Source organism: Cupressus sempervirens, chromosome 3 (genome assembly GCF_028749045.1).
Source record: "Cupressus sempervirens isolate cs-2001-9-10 chromosome 3, ASM2874904v1, whole genome shotgun sequence".
Lineage (NCBI taxonomy): Eukaryota > Viridiplantae > Streptophyta > Pinopsida > Cupressales > Cupressaceae > Cupressus > Cupressus sempervirens.
In genome coordinates this window covers 128,552,063-128,575,477 of record NC_143120.1, presented here as the reverse complement: position 1 = coordinate 128,575,477, position 23,415 = coordinate 128,552,063, and the positions used below count along the sequence as shown (strand labels likewise).

General features: G+C 32.9%; 1 pseudogene; it reads right to left on the bottom strand.

The window, feature by feature from the left end:
• The window catches only part of LOC149565106 (protein EMSY-LIKE 3-like), a 171,091-nt pseudogene extending 148,914 nt beyond the window's left edge, over positions 1-22,177 (bottom strand).
• Positions 22,178-23,415: the final 1,238 nt, after the last annotated feature.

Below are 23,415 nucleotides of genomic sequence, written 5' to 3'. Positions count from 1 at the left end.
TAGAGGGAGTCTATGAAGCCTAGCTAGCTGTATTGGTCTATAAGCCCTATGATTCCTCCATCCTAGCACCCAAACACAATGCAAACATATAAGAATAATAACATAATAGTATAAGCATACATTTTGTTCTTTTTTTTTATGACCTAATTTGGTGGAAATTTTGACCAACTTGGGAAAACTTAGAACATTTTTGACCAACACAGGGATGAAAACAAAAAATAAGATGAAATCATAGCTTTGGTCAAAACTTTTGGTAGAAAAATAAGTACAAATGTACTAGTGCATATTGTTCCTACATATCTTTTTTTCTTGCATGAGTGCACTTTTCGTGGCCTTGTAATCTGATAAAAAGTGAAATATCTTATGGTTACTAAATTCCCATCAATGATTGCATCAGTGGAATTGAGGAAGTGTTTCTCCTATTTTCATTTCTTACCTACCAATATTTTCAAAGGCTTAACTCCCAAACATGTTTCCATAGTTTATGTCCATTAGGAATTTACTTTTCAAGTCATTTTATTAAACTTCTTATTACCTTATCTTTGTTATTTTCTTTTACAAACACTTGGTTAATTTAGGAATTCATATAGTTTCAAAGTTAAAACTACATTCATTATAAACAAAAAAACAAAAAAACAAAATTTCTTTTTGTGTGGTTATTCTTTTGAGATAGCAAGTAGATTCAACATCTTATCTGAAATTGGTCAGAACCAACAAAGGCCTCCTTCTAAACACTCAAATTTATCTTCTACTAAGTGGATTATAGTAGGTCATAAGATCACCTAGAACCTTGAAGTTTATCCCAGATTAACTTTTCAAGAGAGGAGTTTGAAAGGATTCCTATCATTAAGCATTATGCAAAATGATAGCTCCACATAGATTAGGAGCCAATGTTTCCAAAAAGTGGTTATAATAGCCAATTGGAGCAATGGTTTGAGAGATATGGCATTCTGAAGTTGGGCTACCCAAAATATCTAAAATATTTTGTGAAATATATATTTAGCCGACTCTATATCTATTGTTAGGGTTTGTCGGCCCTAGGTATTAAGTTTGAGCATCTAGAACCTTCCTGGATGGCATAAAACTACCTATTTAGGAAAGATACAAACATTGTCTAAGAGAGCTTTGGGTGGTATTTCATAGCTTAGTCTTGTAGATTACTATAATGAAGGTGCCCATGTGGGTTAGCATATTCTACTTGTGTATTCTATAATTCTGCATTTACAACGATAATAAGAAGTCCAAATTTTGTTCTCACATTTGCCTTTGTTTCCTTGCTTTTGTTATGAGTTTATGGTATTAAGGAGAGCACCCTTCATCAAGTAGTATCAGAGCTAGAGTTCTTGAATGTGTGGACAGATAATTGACTTTGAGGTAGTTCGCACTATGACCATAGTTTGGGTTGAGCATGTAGATAGATCACTGATTATGAGGTAGTTTGCACTAGGATTTCAATGAAAGTGCAAAAAATTCTTCCACGAAGAGATTGTGGCAAAAGAGTTGTAGGTGTTACACCTGAGGGTTTTAGGGATGAAAGCAATGATGACAATGAAGAAGAATAAAATGTCGAACTAGAGGTAGTTCTAAACCCAAAGGAAGAAAGGCTTTTTAAGGCCATCTCCAAGATTAGAAAAATACCTAAGTTTGAAGTTCCACATTTTTTAGAAATCTTAAGCTAGAGGAGTTGATCGATTGGATCAATGAATTGGAGGATTACTTTGAGTATGAAGATATTGATGATCCTTATCTGGTGGAAGGAGGTTTGATTGGAGTGAAAAAGAAAAGGAAAGGACAAAATCACTAGATGGGATTGGATGATAGCTAAACTAAAGTGACAATTAATTCCCATGGATTATGAACTTGATTTCTTTAAGAGAATGCAAGGTTTGAAGAAAGAGGGAAAATCTATTCAAGAGTATACCAAAGAGTTCTACCAAGTTTTCATTAGAACTAGCCATGAAGAAGTTGATAAGGAGAAAGTGGCCCATTATCTTAATGGGTTAAGGGAAAGTATCTAGGATGAGCCAATTTTGGTTCAAATGAAGAGTATTGGGGAGGCATACAAGTTTTCCTTGATAGTTGAGGAGAAATTGAGCAAGAAGTTTAACAACAAGAATACTGGAAGAGGTCATGATGGAAGATTTGGCTGGCAATCTTATGGTGGTCATAATGATAATTAGAAGAACAAGGATGAGGCTAGAAGTAGCAAACAAAACTAGTAGGGAAAAAATTCCAATCATTTTCATGATTAAAATAATAGAGATTAGAGAGGAAGAGGTAGAGGACAAGGATCTAGGAGAGGAGGCTTCTGTGGGAAATGTTTTCACTACCAAGAACAAGGGAATAGATAATTTTAATGTTCCTAGGACCAAGGAAGGATAGATTGAAGAACAAAAGGCTAGGCCAGAGTTGTACATGTTGATGAAGATGCCAGATCATCACATTCTAAAGATGCTAAAAGAGGAGAAGTCCTAATTAATAGAAGAGTCCCGCTGAGTGGTGAGAATGAACCTAATCAAAGACGGAGCTTGTTTTGCACAAGGTGCAGATGTGAAGATAAATGTTGTGATGTGATCATTGATGGTAGAAGTACTAACAATCTAGTGTCAAAAATCATGGTCACAAAGCTAAATTTGAAGAGGTAGAAACACTCGCATCCATACCATATTGGTTGGGTGCAAGATGACCACAAGATCATGGTTAATGCACAATGCTTAGTGAAGTTCAATATTGTCACAAGGTCATGGTTGGAAGCTACCAAGATGAGGTGTTGTGAGATATCATACCTATGGACATATGTCATATGTTGTTGGGTAAGCCATGGCAGTTTGACAAGCATGCTATACATGATGGATGAGAAAATACCTACACTCTGACCAAGGATGGAGTGAAACATAAGTTGAAGTCTTTGAAGGATAAAGAAGAAAAGGTATGTGGGTAAAAGTACAAAGTTGTGTTACCTTTTAGGCTAACTTATCAGAATTATTGAATTTGAGTATTCCTATCTAAAAATCAATTTTATTCAAACATGTGATCTAGACAAATTCATTCTATCTAAGTTATATATGGTCTCACACTTTTCCAATTTGAAATGTCTATTAAATACATGTTTTATACTAGTTTGTATCCAATTACTAAAAAAATAAAATTATTTCAAAAAACTCACAATTCTATAACTCTTACTATTTTTTATGATATTTTATTAATAAAATATTAGCACCATTTTATAGAGCTAAAAGTCGAGAATAATCTTATATAGAGTTTATAGTATTTTAATTAGATATAGTATATATTAATTAAAAATTTCTATAAGTACATATTTTAACACTCGAGAAGATGTCAATTTTGAGAAAGGAAAATATATTAAATCATATCAAAAATAAATAAAAATTGCATGACATTCTAGAAGAGAGAGTCCTCTTCAATAATGTATAATTTTTATTTTGGTTAGAGTAGATTTGTTTTCAAAAATGTAGTGGGAGATGAAATTTTTTGATTTTAGGTGAGTTGAAATTTGAATCATTATAAAAGATTAAATATAGGTCTCAGGCAAATTTTTAGTTTTGATTATTCTAGATATATATGTTATCTATGACATAATCTAAGATCAAAGGGAAATAAGTTTATTTCCATATAGTTTTGTGGTGGGAACTAGACCCCTAATTTTCAATGTTTTTCAGCAAGTAAAATTGTGTCTTTAAAAACTCAAAAAATATAACAATTCTTATTCCAAATAATTATTAAAAATAATAATCCTAAAATCTATCCTTTTCTACACATTTCATTAGTTTACTTCATTATCAAATTCTAAATAATACTACTAGTTTTATGTAATTGAAGGTGAAAAGTTATAATTTTGTTAGCCTTTTCCTTTATAAAAGTGTGATAGAGGTTTGTGCTTTTACCCATGTAGTGCTGCTAGAATGTGTTTTGTTAATGGAAAAGAGCTTCTTAAAGGTATGAGTCGTGAGCATATGTGTTTTTCTATAATTCCAAAAGACAATAGAGAAGAAGTAGAGGATGTACCTACAAAAGTTACAGATATATTGGGAGAGTTTTCTGATATTGTATCAAATAATATACCTAATGGATTGGCCCCAATGAGGAAAATTTTTCACTAGATGGATTTGGTTCTAGGAGCTAGTTTTCCAAACAAGGCAACACACAAAATGACACCAGCAAAAAGTGAAGAGTTGAACAAACAAGTTCATCAGTTGTTGTAGAAGGGGTTGGTTCAAGAGAGTCTAAGGCCATGTGTTGTACCAACTATATTAGCACCAACAAAGAATGGATAATGGAGGATGTGCATAGACTCTCACGCTATCAACAAGATCACAATCAAGTATAGATTTCCATTGCCAAGGATGAATGGTAGTATGGACTATTTGAGTGGGGTTGAGTATAATTTCACAAATATAGATTTAAAGAGCGGATATGATCATATTTTTATTAGAGAAGGTGATAAGTGGAAGACTTATTTCAAGACAAAGGAAGTGCAGTAGAGTATTCTAGTAGCTAGTTTAGCTATAAAAGAGATTGAGGAGATACTAGACAGTCGTGTTGGCAAAAGTACAAGGAAAATAACTTATGAGGAATACCTAGTCAAATGAAAAGGCAGGCTAGTAGAGGATTTATCATGGCTAGCAAGGGAGGAGGTTAACCATCTTGGTTTTCCTCTGAATACCTAAGACATGACGGGGTCACTTCTCAAATTACCCTAGGTGTCTCTGATGCAGGAGCATCATGGGTGTGAGAGAAATCTTGCATCACCCAAAAATATTTTTACTTTCATTTTTTTCTATTTTAATAAGGACTAGTAGACAGGGTGGTTACTATTTATGGGAAGTTGCTATTTTTACTACGTTAGTCATATGAGCTTGGAATGTTCTCATTTTAGATTATAAGCCTATGATAAAAATTTCATTTCTCTAGCTTAAGTATCAAAGAAGTTATTGCACATTTTTTATGGAAAAATTTGCAGAATCATCTCCAAGCTCACTATTGAAGGCTTGAGAGTGCTTGGATTAGGTCCAAAAACTTGATGGAAGGGTGCTTGTGTAATTTCAAGCCTATAGATCAGGAGTTGGCATTTTTGAAAAGTGGTTATAATAGCTAATTAGACAAACGATTCAAGAGTTTTGGCTTTCCAAAGTTGGGTTACACAAAATATCTAAAATAATTTTTCAAAGATGTATTTAGATGACTATACATCTATTGTTAGGTCTATCAGTCCTAGGTATTAAGTTTGAGCATCTAGACCTTTTCCAGGTGGCATAAAATTGCCTATTTAAGAAAAGCCCTAACATTGTCTAAGAGAGCTCTGGGTGGTAGTTCGTAGCTTAGTCTTGTAAATTACTATAATGAAAGTTCCCATGTGGGTTAGCATATTGTACTTGTGAATTCTATAATTCCACATTTGTGATGATAATAATAAGTCCATATTTTGTTCTCGCATTTGTTTTTGTTTCTTTGTTTCTATTATGGTTTAATGGTATTAAGGGGAGCACTCTTCATCAACATCCCATCAAAATTTGAATTCAGACATTGAATATACTAGCATTGAATGGATATACTAATGTTTCCAAATGGATACATAAAGATGAGGGTAGAGATTGATGAAATTATTTGTTGGACTATCTTTTAGTTGAGTCTACAAAATTGGGGGTTAATGTGTTAGAAAGTAAAGTCCACCAAGATAACTTAGCGGGGGGCAGAGGGTTAAATTAGTTATAAGACCATTATAACTTTTATCAAACTTATTAAACCTTAATCTTGTGAATGATATAATTAGCAACCATAGGAATATATTCATAGAAAATAACACTAGACATGTTAAATAGGGAAACCCTTGATCAGAGGGAAAATCGTGGTGTGGATGGTACCCACAATTTTCTATACTAATATAAAAGTTTGTTGTAAAAGGATGGACTCTGTTAGGAGCCAATGAAATAAATTTAGTATATATTATTCTCTCTTAGGAGACATTAAAACCCTGTTAGGAGATTCCAACCTTATTAGGATTTGTAGAAATTATATGCATCCACTATCCAAACAACTTCAAGGGAAAGACCACCAAACTTACTATCCAACTAGTCTCTATATTATTCCTTACAAAATAATAGAGTGTATAATAAATTTAACTCCTTCCTTTCCCCCTTAGCTAGACAAAATCTCTTTAGATCTCAATACTAAATCTTGAAACTTGCATCACATTGATCTCTTTGATTTCTTACACACATTTACCAACTTTAGACATCACCTACACAATTCACAAATCCACATTACTTGCATTCCTTATAAACTTCATCACAAGATAAATAAATTTTCTTTATTCCTTATCCTCAAAATAATTATATGAAATAGCCTTGAGGCTTTCCCAATTAATTATAATAGAACCTTATTAGATATTACAATTCATCGCATAATTTTACATGTGTGACGTCTGACCTTGCACACTTCCTGACATCATCCTTAGGCTATCTTCTATCATTTTATAACTTCACTCATCATGATTATATACTTGTTAAGAGACACAATCCAAACATTAGAAACTACTTCTTAGGTACTCTATTTGCACACTGTGCTTTGTAATTCCTGAATAACTCTCAGATGCCTTTGACTCTCTACATGCACACTTGTCCATGTCATCAAGATATGCTCTAGAGAATATCCTCATGTGTGTTTGGCTTGATCATTAATACATAGTCTATATGACCTCTCTTTGTTTGCTAATTTTCTAATGTTTATAGAAATAATATTATGTCAACGTCAATGAAAAACACAATCATGAATGTGACATGCTAATCATGCTAGTAGTCTCTCCAATACCTAGGATACTACCCCAAAGGAATACCATCAACACTTCTGCTAACAATCTCCCACTTTTGTACTAATGGAAAAATAGATTTAAAATATATCTAAGTTCAAAGAATACCAAATCCAACTCTATTGCTACTCTCATATTTTCAAATCCTCTTCATCATCCAACTATGAAACTCATAGGAATAACTCTTCATTTATGCTTTCCTCATTCTTACATGGATGGAATCAATTGTTCACACTTCTCCCCCATTTATATACTTCAATGTGATCATCTTTCTTTAGTACATGTCTCCCCCAATGCAGACTCTCCCTCATTCATAGGAGATGTATTTCATGCAATCTCTCACCATTGACATCAATTAAAAAGTTATATCAATCAACTAATCAAGTCTTAAACTAGATCAGGTATTAAAAGACACTATTTCATACTAGTTACCAAGATTACTCGATGACTCTTCTCAATAAGAGATACTCCCCCATGGAAGAAGCATCAACATTCAATCCAGATAAATAATAGTGTGTTGTATCACTAGACCAATAAACTCAATGCATCATCTATTAAGAAGTGGGAATAGGAATAACCCCAAGAAAACCTCACAAATACTCAAATGTATCCTTAGGAAAGGGTTTCATAAAAATATCTTCAATCTTCTCTTTTGTATTAACATACTCTAATCTAATTTCTTTCTTTGCAACTTTCTCTCTCAAAACATGATACTTAATCAATATATGCTAAGTCTTAGAATGTAACACAAGACTCTTAGACATACTCATTGTATTTGTGCTATAAAAATGCATTATAATAGGTTCTAAAAATTATATCCCAATATCCTACAATATCAATTTCATCCACATGATCTGAATACAATTGGTTTTTGCTAGAAAAAAAGCACTACCACTTGCACTCTTTCTTTCATCTATATTGCCCACCTAATCCAAATTAGTATGTAAAGTCTTTTTTTTTCCATAGCTAAGTTACCAATTGACACCAATTTTTGGAAATATATATGATAGGCTAAGTTACTAGGAGGGGAGTGGTAAATCGGTAACCAATAAAAACTTAATCTTTATTTACCAATTAATCCTTCATGTGAATTCTAATCTAATTTCATGCATAAGAAATTGAAAGCATTAAAAAATTTATAACACTTTGACACACAATATGGTGACCCAGAAACCTTCCAAATAGAAAGTAAAACTAGGGTGGGGATGATACTCATAAGCTTTAGTACTATAGTATAAAGTTGGCTTCTTAAGGCTTACAATGATCACTTTTGATGATCTGCCCTATTAGGAGCAATAAGGGCTACTAGGTCCACCTTGTAAAAGGATTTACAAACATACAATGAAGTATGCACTCAGTAAAGAGATTTGCAAAAGACTATTAAGTCTACCATGCAAAAGGATTTAACTAATCCACCTATTAGGATGAAATAGTGGTTGATCTCTGATCTACAACTTGATTTGCTGAATGTGATTCCTTTGAGTGTAATGATCACCTTATTGTGATAGATAAAACTTTGCTACTCCTTATACTATTGTAGCCTTTTTATTTCACACTTCTACTCTTCAAATTTGTATCATACTCATATTATATATTTTATGGATGTGATAAAATGTATTACATATATACCAATCCAAATTACAATTCAACAATGTTAGCTAAAATACAAGTTTACAAAATACACAAAGTTGGCCCAACTGAAGGAACACTCAGTGAGGTTCTGATACTTGACATCCACTATCAATGCTTAGCATCATTATGCACTTGGTAGATGTAGAAGCTCAGTGCCTATTGATCACTTCCAAGTAGTCTAAACTCAGTCTTCCTGGTGACTCATTAAATACTGCAAAACTTGACATATAAACTAAATCACTTGATTTACACTGCATAGCTTAGTTAATGCTATCACTATGAGCTCAGTATAAAATGAATCACTTGATTGACACTAAGTGGCTTGGTTAAAAATGGAATCTCATTGCTGGAACTGTAAATTTGGTAACCACTGTATAACTCAATTCATACTAAGAAACTCAGTAAACCTTATAAAGTTCAATTTATATTGATAATTAGCAACCTAGTACAAACTACTGGGTACAAACTGAATAATGTTCCTTGAAATTGGTAGCAACTATAGAACTTTGTAAAGCCTAAAATGCTTGGTTAACACTATTAACTATACAATACAATCATTAGATACTTAATATCTGAATAAGTGTGTGTCACTAATAACAAATTTGACTAAAATGTTAACAATCTCCCCCTTTGGCATTAGTGACAAAAACACTTATCAATCAAAACTGAATTCTCAAAAAGTTCAAAACAATTTTTATTCTCCATTCTTTGTCTTCTACTCGGTAAAATATTCTTTTTTTTTAGATTTTTCCAAAATTTCTTTTGTAAGAGATGTTTCTTTGAATATTTGTACATGTATATAATATGATGCTTCTCCCCCATAAATATATATTTCAATATACATCTTCTCATCTTCTCCCCTTTATACAGTATCCTTTACATGTTATATACAATTACATCTTCTCATCTTCTCCCCTTTATATAGTATGCTTTACATGTTATATACATTTACATCATCTCATCTTTACATATGATATATATATCTTCTCCCCCTTTTTGCAATAATTCCAAAGGTGTATACTATACAAGAATACCAAAATGTGACAAGAAATTAGAATGTACCTTTAGAATCAGTGCCATTGTCTTGTACCGATTTTCTTGCAACACCTTGCATGTATGCAATGCAATCTAAACTTCTACTGATAGTTCTATCATATGGTTAGCAATGGAGAAGTTGTTGTCATGGATGAGGGTTTTAGCACGTGCAATATGTTTCTTCAATACATCCATGTTTTAAAGAATCATGCCTTGTACATTTGCAAGTGTAGCTCTTATCCTAGCTTCTTCTCTTAACAATTTTGCCTACATATTAGTTAGAAATTTGATCTTTGTATAGTGACCAGAGCTGTAACTCGGGTCAACTGAAAACTAATGTGCACTTACCTTCAAATCTTCATCAATATTTGAAAGTTTATTTTTATTTTCTTTGGTGAAATAGGAAGTGTCACAGAGTTTACCAAATAAAGAAGTTACATTAATGGTAGAGGTCTCCAATGAACCTAGAATAGTAGACAAGTCTACTTGATGATTTGTAATCTTTTGTGCTACTAACTCCAAAAAATTATTCTCCCATTTCTTTTTTTCTCTCTGCAACAATTTCTCTTATCCATTCAAATATTCATTTAATTTCTAGACCACTTCTGCTAACTAAGCCAAAACTAGTTGAGAAGTGTCATCCTCAGTGCTAAGTTCTTCTGCAAGAACATTCTTAGCATCTTCAAGCACTTGAAATTCCTTATTTCTTTCCTCTCTAAGCTTTTGTTGCTTACCTTTCTTTTGTAGAAGTTCTCCAATGATGTACATTTGATTAGGATTAAGATTGGAATATAGATAACTATCTCCTCATCAAGATCAATTTCTTCTTCCTTATCTTTTCCTTTGTTCAAAACTTTCGTACTTAGTTGAGGCTTGGTCTCAACTATCTTTGTACTTATTAATTGCATTCTTGGAATAGAAACAATAGTAGAAATAGTAAGAATGGCAGAAAAAGTAGATACTACACTTATTGAAGAAATACCTTGTGTAATCAAAATTGATGGAGGAGGAAGTACTATCTGCTCGATTGATGAAGTGTTTGTCACTTCTGTCAATGAAGTACTGAGCTGAATAGGTGCAAATATTGATTGAGTGCTTGAACTTGCAATGTTTGATACAACTAGTTCTACAGTAGCTTTCTCAAAGCTTGATGTCTTCAATGCTTCGCTCAGAGAATGAGGAAGTGAGGCTATGACTGCTACTACAATCTTCTTAGGGTCAGTCTCCTCAATATTTTGAAACTCAAGGAGATCTTCCTCAATAGCTTCCTATTCCTATTCCTCATCATCTATATTGTCATAATGTCTTACATCTTCATTATCAATTTCCTCTTCCTTGTCATGTTCATCATCATCTTCATCCTTGTCCTTGACATCAAAAATAAAATCACTTCATTTATGAAGACTATAAATGTTCTTCCATGTGTTGGTGGCATTCTTCACCACATGTTCAATGTCATTTATCAATATCAAACAAATGTTAAATCCCAAAGTTGTTTCTCTTCATTCTTTTTGATAGAATATTTTACTTCTTTATCATTCAAGCTTGGCATGAGTTTCCTCATGGTTTACTCATAAATATATTTTGCAGTTTTCTTTGCATGCTCCCATCTTGGCTTAATTTTCTCCATTAGTTCATTGGGAATTTGTTGTGCAAGTTGATCTAGAGAGTATTTCCATTTACCTAGTTTTGACACAATCATGTCTTCAACTTGTTGCTTCTCCTCTATAGTTCTAATTTCATACTTCAATGATCTAAAATTTGTTATGCCAGCTTCTAAATCAATTTATTTCAATCTTTCCTAAATGATGGGCGGAAGCTTTTTGAAAATTATATCCTCTACTTCTTCACCCAACTTTAGTTTCTTTCTGGATGTCCTTTTAAATACTATGGTAGATGCCTTTGTAGGTTTTTATATAATAACCTTACCTTTCTTCTTCACTGGCTCTTCTTCTTCTGACTTCTCTTGATCTTCTACATCATCTTCTTCAATGTCATCTCCTTTACCTTCAGCCACCAGGAGAGTAGAGCTGGTTTTCAATTTTGCTATTCTCTTTTTACTTTTGTTGACCACCTATGGGAGTTTAATTTCAAGTTCACTTCTTTCTTTTGCTTCCTCATATATCCCAATATATGTAGCTTTTGGATCAATAGGCTCATTTAATAATGCTTCAATGATATCCTTGGTTTAGTCTATATTAACCTCATAATCTAGAGGCTTGACCCATACAATTCTTGGTTTGACTAATTATATATATACTTTATCACAATCAACCATAAAAAAAAATCATCTTTGTAGTCTTCAACAAGTTTCTTAGGGATCTTGAATCTGCTATTCATCTTGTCCTTAAATTCATCAAAAATAGTTATCCATTATACTAACATAGTTTTCTCCCATTTCAGCTATATACTCATTGATTTGGTAAAGAATAGGTACATCTTTCCTCCATACAACTGTACCTTTTGATGGGAAGAACATTTGCACATAGAAAAATAAACAAGTTAAGAGTGAACCAAACTTATAAGGATTATTCTTTGAAGTTCCTATGCCCTCCATATTTTTGTTGTTTCAACATCAACTCCACAAGGTTAAATGACATATTGTTCTTGACTACTTTGAATGCGAGATCCATTGCTTCATAGGATACACTATTTAGATGACTCAAGCTGTATATCTTATGTCTAATCACATATATTCTAAACTTCAACTCCATATAAATTACACAACTGATCTTCATTCCCCTTCTATACCACTTGGCAAGGGTTTCCTTCTCTAGTTCCACTCAACTTAGGGTTTTTGTGGATTTGGTCTTTGTCAACATTGGAAGCCCTATGATCTAATGGATCATTTTATTTGTTATCACAATAGGTTGCTCCAAACATAACTATCCATTATGGACACAACTAAGAATAAATCTCATCCATTTAATTTAAAAATCTTGTGGCATATGTGGGATGTAAGTCAAAACCTTCACTTCAAGGTGTTGATGCTTTGGTTTTAACACACCATTCACACATAATTATTTTAAAAATTCATCCATTTCTAGGGTTCCTATGTCTTGAATAAAAAATAAAAAATGTGTATAGATATCATTAATCAATAGTTCCTTGGATTTAATCTAAGATTGTGCTCTAGTTGGATCTAGGGTTTCTGCAACTGCCAAACTAAGCTTGAAATCCAGGACTTTCCATTCCATGCCTCGAACCAACATCTTAGATCCTTTCTTTGACTTGCTACTAGTGGATTCCATCCCTTTTTAGGGTTTGTAAAGACACATAAATCTTCATTAGTACTTTGCACAAATGGCTCAGAAACACTAAAATTGCTCTTTGCAAATAGCTCTAGAAAATTCACAATGAAAAATTACTTTGATTTCACCTTTTTATCAAATTTCACCTTTCAAATGCCATAAATTTTTGGTATGATTTCTTGGTTAATGAAAAACTATCTTCCACTCAACTTGTATTAAATTATTGGTAGGAACATCCATGACTTCATGTCTACATAACACTGAGTTACTTCTAACTTTTCTCAGTAGGGTTTGCAACCTAACCTCGCTCGATAATGATTGGTATTTTATATGATACTCAGTGATCCCTTTGCATCTTGAATGCTGATATGGATCTTTCCATTCTATTGACTGAAACTGATGTAAGGTGACTACTTCAGAATCCTAGTTCGACTTCTCCTTGTGGTAGATCAAGTAGAAATGCTTGATCCACCCAATTCTTGAGTGACATTTTCTTGATTTCTCATACTTGTATTCTTAGAAGATTTTGGAATCCATTGCTATCTCATCTCCTTTCTAATGTTATTAGCCTTGGCTTTCTTTTCATCTTCAATTCTTTCAGTATTCATATAGTTCTTGGCAAGATGACCAAGTTCTATAAAAATAAAACCTCTTCTGGTGGTGTCTTTTGTCCTCATGTGATGTTTTACACAATTCATTCCAATGTGTTCAAATTCTCCATAGTAATGACATCTACAAAAAATGTTGTAGTCCCAACCAAATATAGCTTTAATAATTTTTTCTATTGGATTCAATATCTTAGTTTTTCATTTAGAGGTTTTGTGCCCATGCTTCTTCCGTTTGTGACATTTGCCTTCAAATTTAGGTTTCTCATTGCATTCATTAGCTCTTTGACCATGTTGATTAAAATTGTAGCATTTTCCATTGAATTTGGCTTTGCCATTGCTCCAACATTTGTTTGATGTATGGCCTATCTTACCATAGTTATTGCAAGTAGGTCTTTGATTCTTTTGAGCTCCTTGCTTAGATGAGTCACCTTCTTCTGTATATCCAATTCCTACATTTCCCTTTTGTCTATATTGGATTTTCTCATTTAGTTGATCCATTTCTACTTGAGATTTCATCATTCTCTAATTGGTTTTCTTTTCAATGTTTATATCATTCTACAATATTTCATTCTCTGATCTTAGATTCATGATTTCTTCATTTGCATTGGTAAGTTGATCAATGAAGTCTACCTATTGAAGGGATAGATGTTGAATTTCATTTTTCTTTCCTTCTAAGTCTTCTTTTATCTTATTTTTCTCTTCCATGACTTCGCACAATCTTACTGATTGGATTTCTTTTTCTCTTTTTAGTTTCCTAACTTCTTTTTAAGGTGTACCATTCTTTTCTAATAGTCCTCAAATTGCTTCATCAGCTTCATTTGAATTGATTTCTAAATGGATGTGTTCAATTCTTTCTTCAATTTAGAGTTGGTCACTCATCTGGATTGTATGATATTTTATTATTTTCAAGGATTGAGAGAGTTTCTCCTTTTCTTTCTTAAATTTTTGAATAACCAATTCCAAATCCATCTTTTCATTGTCAATAGCCTTATCAAGTTTGAATACCTCCATAGCCTCTTGATCTTTGCTCAAGTTGTTAAACTTTTCCCTGAGAACCACAAAGCTCTGATACCAATTGTTCAAAATATATATGATAGGCTAATTTATTTAGAGAGGAGGGGTGAATCAATAACAAATAAAAACTTAATCTTTATTTACCAATTAATCCTTCATGTGAATTCTAATCTAATTTCATGCATCAAAAACTAAAAGCATTAAAACATTCATAACACTTTGACACACAATATGGTGACACAGAAACCTTCCAAATAGAAAGTAAAACTAGGGTGGGGATTATACCCACAAGCTTTAGTACTACAATATAAAGTTGGCCTATTAAGTCTTACAATGATTACTTCTAATGATCTACCTTGTTAGGAGCAATAAGGACTGCTAGGTCCACATTGCAAAAGGATTTACAAACATACAATGAAGTATGCACTTGGTAAAGAGATTTGCAAAAGATTGTTAAGTCTACCTTGTGAAAGAATTTAACTGATCCACCTATTAGAATAAGATAGTGGCTGATCTTTGATCTACAACTTGATTTGTTGAATGTGATTCCTTTGAGTGTAATGATCACCTTGCTGTGATAGATAAAACTTTGATGCTTCTTATACTATTGTAGCCTTTTTATTATACACTATTTCTCTTCAAATTCATATCATATCATATTATATATTTTTTGGATGTGATAAAATGCATTACATATATACCAATCCAAATTACAATTCAATAAAGTTGGCTACAATATAGGTTTATACAAAATACACAAAATGGCCCAACTGCAGGAACTCATGTTCAAAAGACTAACTTGGTGAGGTTCTAATACTCAGCATCCACTATCAATGCTTGGTAGCATCATGCACTTAGTAGATGTAGAAGCTTGGTCCATACTAATAACCTTCAAGTAGTTTGAACTCGGTCTGCACTAGTGACTCAGTGAATACTATGAAACTCAATATATAAACCGAATCACTTGATTCAAACTACATAGCTCAATCAATGCTATCATTATGAGCTTGGTATAAACTGAATCACTTGGTTAACACTAAGTGGTAAGGTGAACACTAGATTCTCATTACTAAAATTGTGAACTTGGTAACCACTATATAACTTGGTTTGCACTTAGAAACTCAGTAAACCTTATGAAGCTTGGTTTAGAATGATAATCACCAACCTAGTAAAAACTTCTCGACACAAACTGAATACTATTCCTTGAATTTGGTAGCAACCGTAGAACTCAATAAAGCCTAAAATGGTTGGTTAAAATTGTTGACTGTACAATACGCTTTGTAGATACTTACTATCTAAAGAAGTGTGTGTCACTAATAACAAAATTGACTGAAATGTCAACATACATATCATGCCTCCTTCTGATGTCAAAGGAAATCCTTCAAACTTCTAAATGTGTACTTCCTTTTCAAGTTCTCTATTCAGAAATGATGACTTCATATCCATCTAATATACTTTGAATTCCTTACTTGTTGCATGACCCAAGAACATTTCTATTGCTTCAATTATGGCAAGAGGGAAAAGTGTCTCTTTAGAGTCTATACCTTCTTTCCTATGAATATTCTTTATATACCAATCTTTCTTTATTTCTTTCAACCTCACCTTGTTCATTCATCTTATTTCTAAAAACCCATTTAATTCCTAAATATTCTTATTCTTAGGATTAGGAACCAATTCCTATTTCTTATTCTTTACAATATGATCTATTTATTCCTTCATTTCTTGCATCTAACATTTATCCTTTCATGCTTCATCTACAATTGTTGTTTTAATGTGAGAAATCAAATACAATTCTTCATGGACTATGTTTCTTTTCATAACTCCCTTTTCTTTACTTCTAATAATCTAAGTATCATGGTGATTTTTTGTCAAATTCCTATTAGCTTTAGGTGTTAGTGACTCAATTCTTACTTCTTCTCTAGGCTCAAATCTTGGTTCTTCTATTTTTTCCATAACTTGAACATCATTCTATAAATTATTATTTGTTTCAAAGAAAGTTTCAACGTTTCCTATGATAGGCTTAGGATTAGCTTCTTCTTGATTATAATTATAATCCAATCTTCTTTCCTTGACTCCAGACATTTAATCCACTTTTACTTTTGTGCACTCAACAATAGTCTTAGTTATCTTATTAAAACATCTATAAGTTTTTCTTTTCAATGAATAACCAAGGAACATACCTTCATTTATTCCACTAAATTTCCCAATGTCATCATCCCTCTTGATATAACATTTCCTTTTAAAAATTTTGAAATATTTTATTAATGGTTCATGTCCAAACAAAGGTTGATAAGGTTTCTTGTTCATACCTTTTCTAATCTATACTCTCATTATTTTATATACTTTTGTATTGACTTCTTCTCTCTAAAATGTATTTGATAAATTAGTCTTAAACATCATAGATCTAGCTAATTCTGTTACATACCTATTTCTTCTCTTAGCAACTCCATTCTTCCTAGGAGTCTTTGGTATTTATAGTTGTCTCTTAATGCCACTTACTTCACAAAATGTTTTAAACTCATTCAAGGCAAATTCTCCACCTCTATATGATCTTAAACATTTAATTTTCACTCCAGACTCATTCTCAACTCTATTCTTAAACAACTTAAACTTCTCAAATGGCTCAAACTTTTCTTTAAGGATCACTACTCACATCATCCTAGCAAAGTCATCAACAAAAATCATGAAGTACCTTTCGCCATATAATCCTCATTTCCTAGTAGTACCACTCAAATTTGTATGAACAATCTCCAATTTTTCTATTGTAGTAAACTTCTTGCTCAGAAATGATCTTTTCTTCATCTTAGCCATAACATGTTCTTTGCACACAACATTATTAGGCTTCACAATTTTTGGAAAATCTCTAACAACACATGTACTACTAGCCTTCATAATATTATCAAAGTCTATATTATGTAACATTCTATGCAACAACCAACTGTTATCCACTTTTTCAACCAAACATGTCATTTTTGTAGGGTTCATCTAAAAAACTTTACCTCTAGACCTTGTACCAATGTCAATCAATGTACCATCTTTATCCTTGATAATGGATGTCTTCTCTTTGAATTGTATCTTATATCCCTTATCAACCAACTATCTAAAACTCAGTATGTTATGCTTTAATTCATCAACAAAGTGGACATCATTTATGTTAGTCTTTCCATCGAGAGTAATTGATTCTATTCCCTTGATTTGACAAGTTTTATTATTATCAATTCTGATAATCTATCCATCATGACTACTTAGCTTAACAAATTTATTCATGTCACTAGTCATTTGATGTGAAAAACCACTATCTATGATCCAATCATATTTATTTTCAACCTAAAAAACTATTATTTTCTCTTCTACAACTTCTTTTTTAGGATTTTATTCTTTTATAGCTACAAATCCTAACTCATCACTACTTTCACTCTAAACTCTTTAATCCATTTCATCATTCTCATCTGCATACGAAAAAATCTCTAGGCCTTCTAGACTTGAAATTTTTCTTATACTTTTTCTCTCTTTTAGGAAAATTAGAAGCATAATGACCAAATTCATTACAAGTCCAACATTTAAATATTCTCTCACCATCTGGTTCTCTCCTTAAAACCAAGACAATGCCTTCTTCAATTGTTTTGTTCTCCTCAGATACGGGTCTATTTCTACTAGAATATTCTCCACTAGTGCTTTAACTTCTTTGCAAGGAAGGATGAATACTTAATGTACTAAAAGTGATTTCCTCTCTAGGAAATTATCCATGTCCTTCTTCGATCTCGCTTATGTTACTTCTAATCTTCCAAGAAGGGTGTCTCTAGTAAACTACTCAGTGCAATGTATCACTTTCTTAATCATCCATGTTGTCTACTTGAAAGGTGGTGTCAAGGCTTTCAACATCGTCCAAATAATCTCATCTTCATCTTTAGATCCATTACATGACTTAATTCCTACAACAATCTCAAATATTCTATCAATATAGCTTCTTACAAATTCATCTTCCATCATCTTAGTATCTTGAAACAAACATATCCAATTTTGTAATCTAATTCTCTAAGGATACACATAACCTTCAAAGGTAGATTATAAAGCTTTCTAAATTGCATGAGATGTATCAAAGAATTTTACCCTACTATATTCATTTTTAGGAAGAGACAATAATAATGCTTCTCTGGAAATCATATTTTAAATAAATATATCTCTTTCAACTTCACATCATTCTTCAAGTTTTCTTTCTTCCACAATCTTCTATCCATTCATAGTCACTAGCTAATACCCTAGACCCATAACTAGAAAATGTGTCTTCATCTTCTATTTCCACTTGCCATAGTTAATTACATCAAACTTAGGACTCTCTTTTCTTAAATAACTCACCATTTATCTCCTTAAGCTATTAAGATTTTCCTTCAAGGACTTGATGCTTTGATACCAATTGTTAGAAAATAAAGCTCGCTAAAATAACTAAGGGAGTGGAGGGTGAATAAGTTATCAAGTTAATATAACTTCTATCAACCTTCTTAAACCTTAAGCATATGAAAAACATAATTAGAAACCATAAGAGGATATGTATACAAAATAACATGAGATATGCTAACTAGGGAAATCCTTGAGCAAAGGAAAAACCGTAGTGGGGATGATATCCACAAAATGATGTGCTAATATACAAGTTCCTTATAAGGGAATGGAATTTGTTAGGATCCAATGAAATACATGTAATACATATCTATCCTTGTTAGGAGAATTTAAATCCCTCTTAGGAAATTCCAACCCTATTAGGAGTTGTAGAAGGCAGATGGACCCACTACTCGAACAACTTTAGGGGCAAGACCACTATTAAACTCACTATCCAACGGGTCTTTGTATTATTAGCTATAGAATACTAGAATGTAGAATAACTTGAACACCTTCTTTGTCCTCTTGACTAGACCAAATCTCTTTAGATCTGAATACCATATCTTCAAATTCACATTACACTGATTCCTTTGATTGCTTACATACATTTACCAACTTTACATATCACTTGCACAATTTGTAAATCCACATCACTTGCATTCCTTACAAACTTATTCACAAGGGAAATAAATTTCATTTATAACATGTCCTTATATAATTATTTGTGTCAACCTTGAGGCTTTCCTAATTAATTATAATAGGACCTTGTTAAGATATTACAATTCATTACATCTTTTCATAATTACAAAATACTATCATATGATAGTAAATATAACTTTTCACATATGTGACCTCTAACCTATTAAAAATATGAGATAGACTAAGTTACTAAGAGGGGGGTGGTAATAAGTAACCAATAAAACTTAATCTTAATTCACCAATTTAATCCTTCATATGTATTCTGATCTAATTGCATGCATGAAAAACTAAAAGCATTAAAACATTCATAACACTTTGACACACAATATGGTAACCTAGAAACCTTCCAAATAGAAAGTAAAATAGGGATGTGGATGATACACACAATATTTAGTATTGTAGTATAAACTTGGCTTGTTAAGGCTTACAATGATCACTTCTAATGATCTCCCCTATTAGGAGAAATAAAGACTACTAGGTCCACCTTGCAAAAGGATTTACAAACATATAGTGAAGTATGCACTTGGTAAAGAGATTTACAAAAGACAGTTAAGTCTACATTGTGAAAGGATTTCAATGTTCCACCTATAAGGATGAACCAATGGCTGATCTCTAATCTACAACTTGATTTTTTGAATGAGATTCCTTTAGAGTGTAATGATCACCTTGATGTGATAGATAAATCTTTGCTAATCCTTGTACTTGTTGGTGTTTGAAAACGCTAGAGGGTTTTCAATTATCCCCATGAGAATATGACACATCTAGGGGTAGCTAACTCCCACTATCAACATATCACTTTAGACACAGGGCCAACTATAAGGCTTGACCTTTCTTCTTCTTTAGGCTCTGCTAAACCTAGGCAGGTGGACCTATAGATTCTTTATATGGTACCAGTTATCAAAGCATGCACTGAATCTAATATGAAGCAGATAAAACCCTTATTTCTGCTAATAACTCATGAAATAACATCAATCTACATTAGCTAAATGTAGATCTAGGAATCTCATAAGCTAAGTGAGGGCATTCTATTATAGCTCTTCAACATGAAAGGGAAAAGCATTTGATTATTGATGTTGATTTTCAACAAATCCTCAAATATGCAGAAGTATAACAAGTGATCCTATAACTGATCAGTGCCTAATCTATTGGGCAATCCCATGAATTTAAATATACATCTATGACATCGAGACATATTCTGTACACCCAGATATCAGATCTATCTAATCACCTTGTGATTTAGATATCAGTGTTCTTTCAAATCTCATTCTCACACAATATCCTTCTCAAGTAAACATTAACCTTGTTAAACATATCAAGCATTTACTTGACCCTTTGTTCCAACAACAAAATACATAATACATACAACCTGAAGGGGATGCAAATGGATCTTAGATCTTTGTTCCAAGACCACATAAGACTTACAGATTGTTGAGACAGGAGACAAGAAACAGAATGAAACTAGTGAAATTATTGCTCATATGTATTCATTTTCTTTGAAAATATACATTCAAATGCATGAAATTAAAACATGAAACAACCTAATAGATATGAACTTACTGTATTATCTACGCTACTACTATTCACATGAGAGAAATTGCTGAAAAGTATGTGGTATCACAGTATGGGAACACATCAAAACTAGATCCAAAACCTAGTATCTCAGTAGTGATTGGTTTTTCTCTAAAGACTGGAACCAACTAGTTTCTAAGTGACAAAACTAGAACCCTTACAAAGAATGAAAGATAGAAAGATATAGCAAGAAGTGAATTCCCGAATCTGATATGCAACTTCCATCTGTCCACTTGGAATTCAATCTTTTGCGACTGAAAGCCTCTTTCATTTCTTTACCCATCTAATGTGATTAGGTTTCATCATTGTTCTGTTACTGATTTGCAAATATCCTTGTTCAATGATGAAAACTTGTTGAGTCATTCAAAATATCTGAAAACCTCACTGAAATGCTTGGTAAAATTTGAGTTTTACTGAGTGAATGTGATCAAAAATTGACCCAAACTGAGTCTTTATTGCCCTTTAACCATACTCAGGTGATTACTATGTTAAAAATTAGTTCTAAACTTTGATACCTAATACAGTTGCAAAATAGGAACTTGAGAAAAACCTCATGTAGCATGAACCAGCTACTTCTTGTGAAAAAACCAACTATAGAATCAGATAGTTTGGATTCTCGCAATTCTGGTGGTATATGATAAGGCATACTTTGCTTTCCAAAAACCCACTGAAAATTGATTTGAAAATTACTCCTCTAGTAAAAAAATAGGTCTACAACCTTTAAGTTTTAAAATTTTGAAAAATCTAAATAAATCTAAAGTTCAGACTTTAGATTAAATGCTCCTTTGGATTAAATATTGCATGTACATACCCAATTTTGAAAAAACAAATTTAAAATAACATTTTAAAATCATTTGTTTTTTCCTCACCCCTTCAAATTTGAGGTCAACCTCTGTTTGACTAGCACCATGTGGCGTTCTGTGATTGGTCAATATTTGTCATCTCATTTCCACATCACTGACCATTCTGGGTGTATTGACATGCCACATGTCACAATTATGCATTCTCGCAATATTTAACCAGCTTGCATCTTCGTAATGTGGGTATGCATTATCTGTCAGATCGTGACACATGTCATGATCTTCTGCTTCCCCATAAACTACCCCTAATCGCCACCTTTCCGCCAGCCAAGACCCACTACCACATGGTGACAATTCGCATTTCCGCATTGTCTAACTAGTGCGCAACTTAATATTGCAATTTTGTGCAATCCGTCGATCTGGCCACGTGGCAACATCTCATTGCTCGGGTCCACATCAGCATGCATGCATGTTTGTTTAAAACTTTGTGTTGCATGACCCTGCCAACTGTCTTCATGTTCTAATTGGCCACCAACAGGCCTCGTACACAAGGATTGGTGCTTTCAAAAGTACTGTCTAATAGACATTGAGTCTATTACAAGGAAAAGTATTTAAAAACTTAAGAATTTCCCCATGTCCCAAATGTGCAAAAAATATTCGGATGCATTCCCCTATGCTATCCTCTATTCTTTCATTCTGGCACAAATTTCTTCTTAGAAGATGCCTCCTCTAGTGTGATTCCCTATTTGGACGTGGGCATCCTTTCATGTAATCAAACATTTTTAAGAGCATCCACCAAACTTTTGCACTTGATATACATGTTAACCGGGCTACTTTGAAAATTTGTGCACATGGCAAGTGCAAATTTCCTATGAGCGACAAAAAGTGGACAATTTTTCCTTTTGAAAAGGCATTCTTGAGAATGTGAATCTGCAATAGCTTAATATATGTGGAGTTTTCTTCAGGTGGATTGTGTGAGTTGCCTTCATCTTGTAGCGGTTCCTTCCTCTTCTAAATGTAGCTACTCTATGACACCTCCCCTGCTATTCCTACATGGTCTCCTTCATGCTTTGACTGGTGTATTTTTCTTTATCACCTGTGGCTTCACTCCATCGTGGGAGCCCTATTTAATGCGTGTGGAGTCTTTGACTACACCACTTGTTACTTGCGTGATCTTCTTTCATCATTAGTGGATTTCTAAACTCCTTTTAATGCTCATGGTGTCTGCCTCAAATCTACTATGTTGAATCGACAGTCTCCCATTCATGCCTATTTATGTGGATCTCTTTGTGTATGGATGAGGAAGTTCTTTGCTAGCCTACAGAATTTACTCAACCTCTGATGGCATCTCATTAACTGGCTGCTCTCATTTCATGGCATGGTTACCTTTTGTTATGAATGCTCCTATCTACAGATGTGGAATGTCTTGAAGAACATGGACTCTCCTCCCTGCCACAACATGGAGCTGCCTGGACATGGATGGGATCTCCACCTACTGAAGCTGCAGCTCCCACATTCTTTCAAAAAATTTTTCACTCTAGTCACTATAAAAGTGATGCTTCCCCCTTATGCAATGGCCTACTCATTGTATATGGACAACTCCTCTT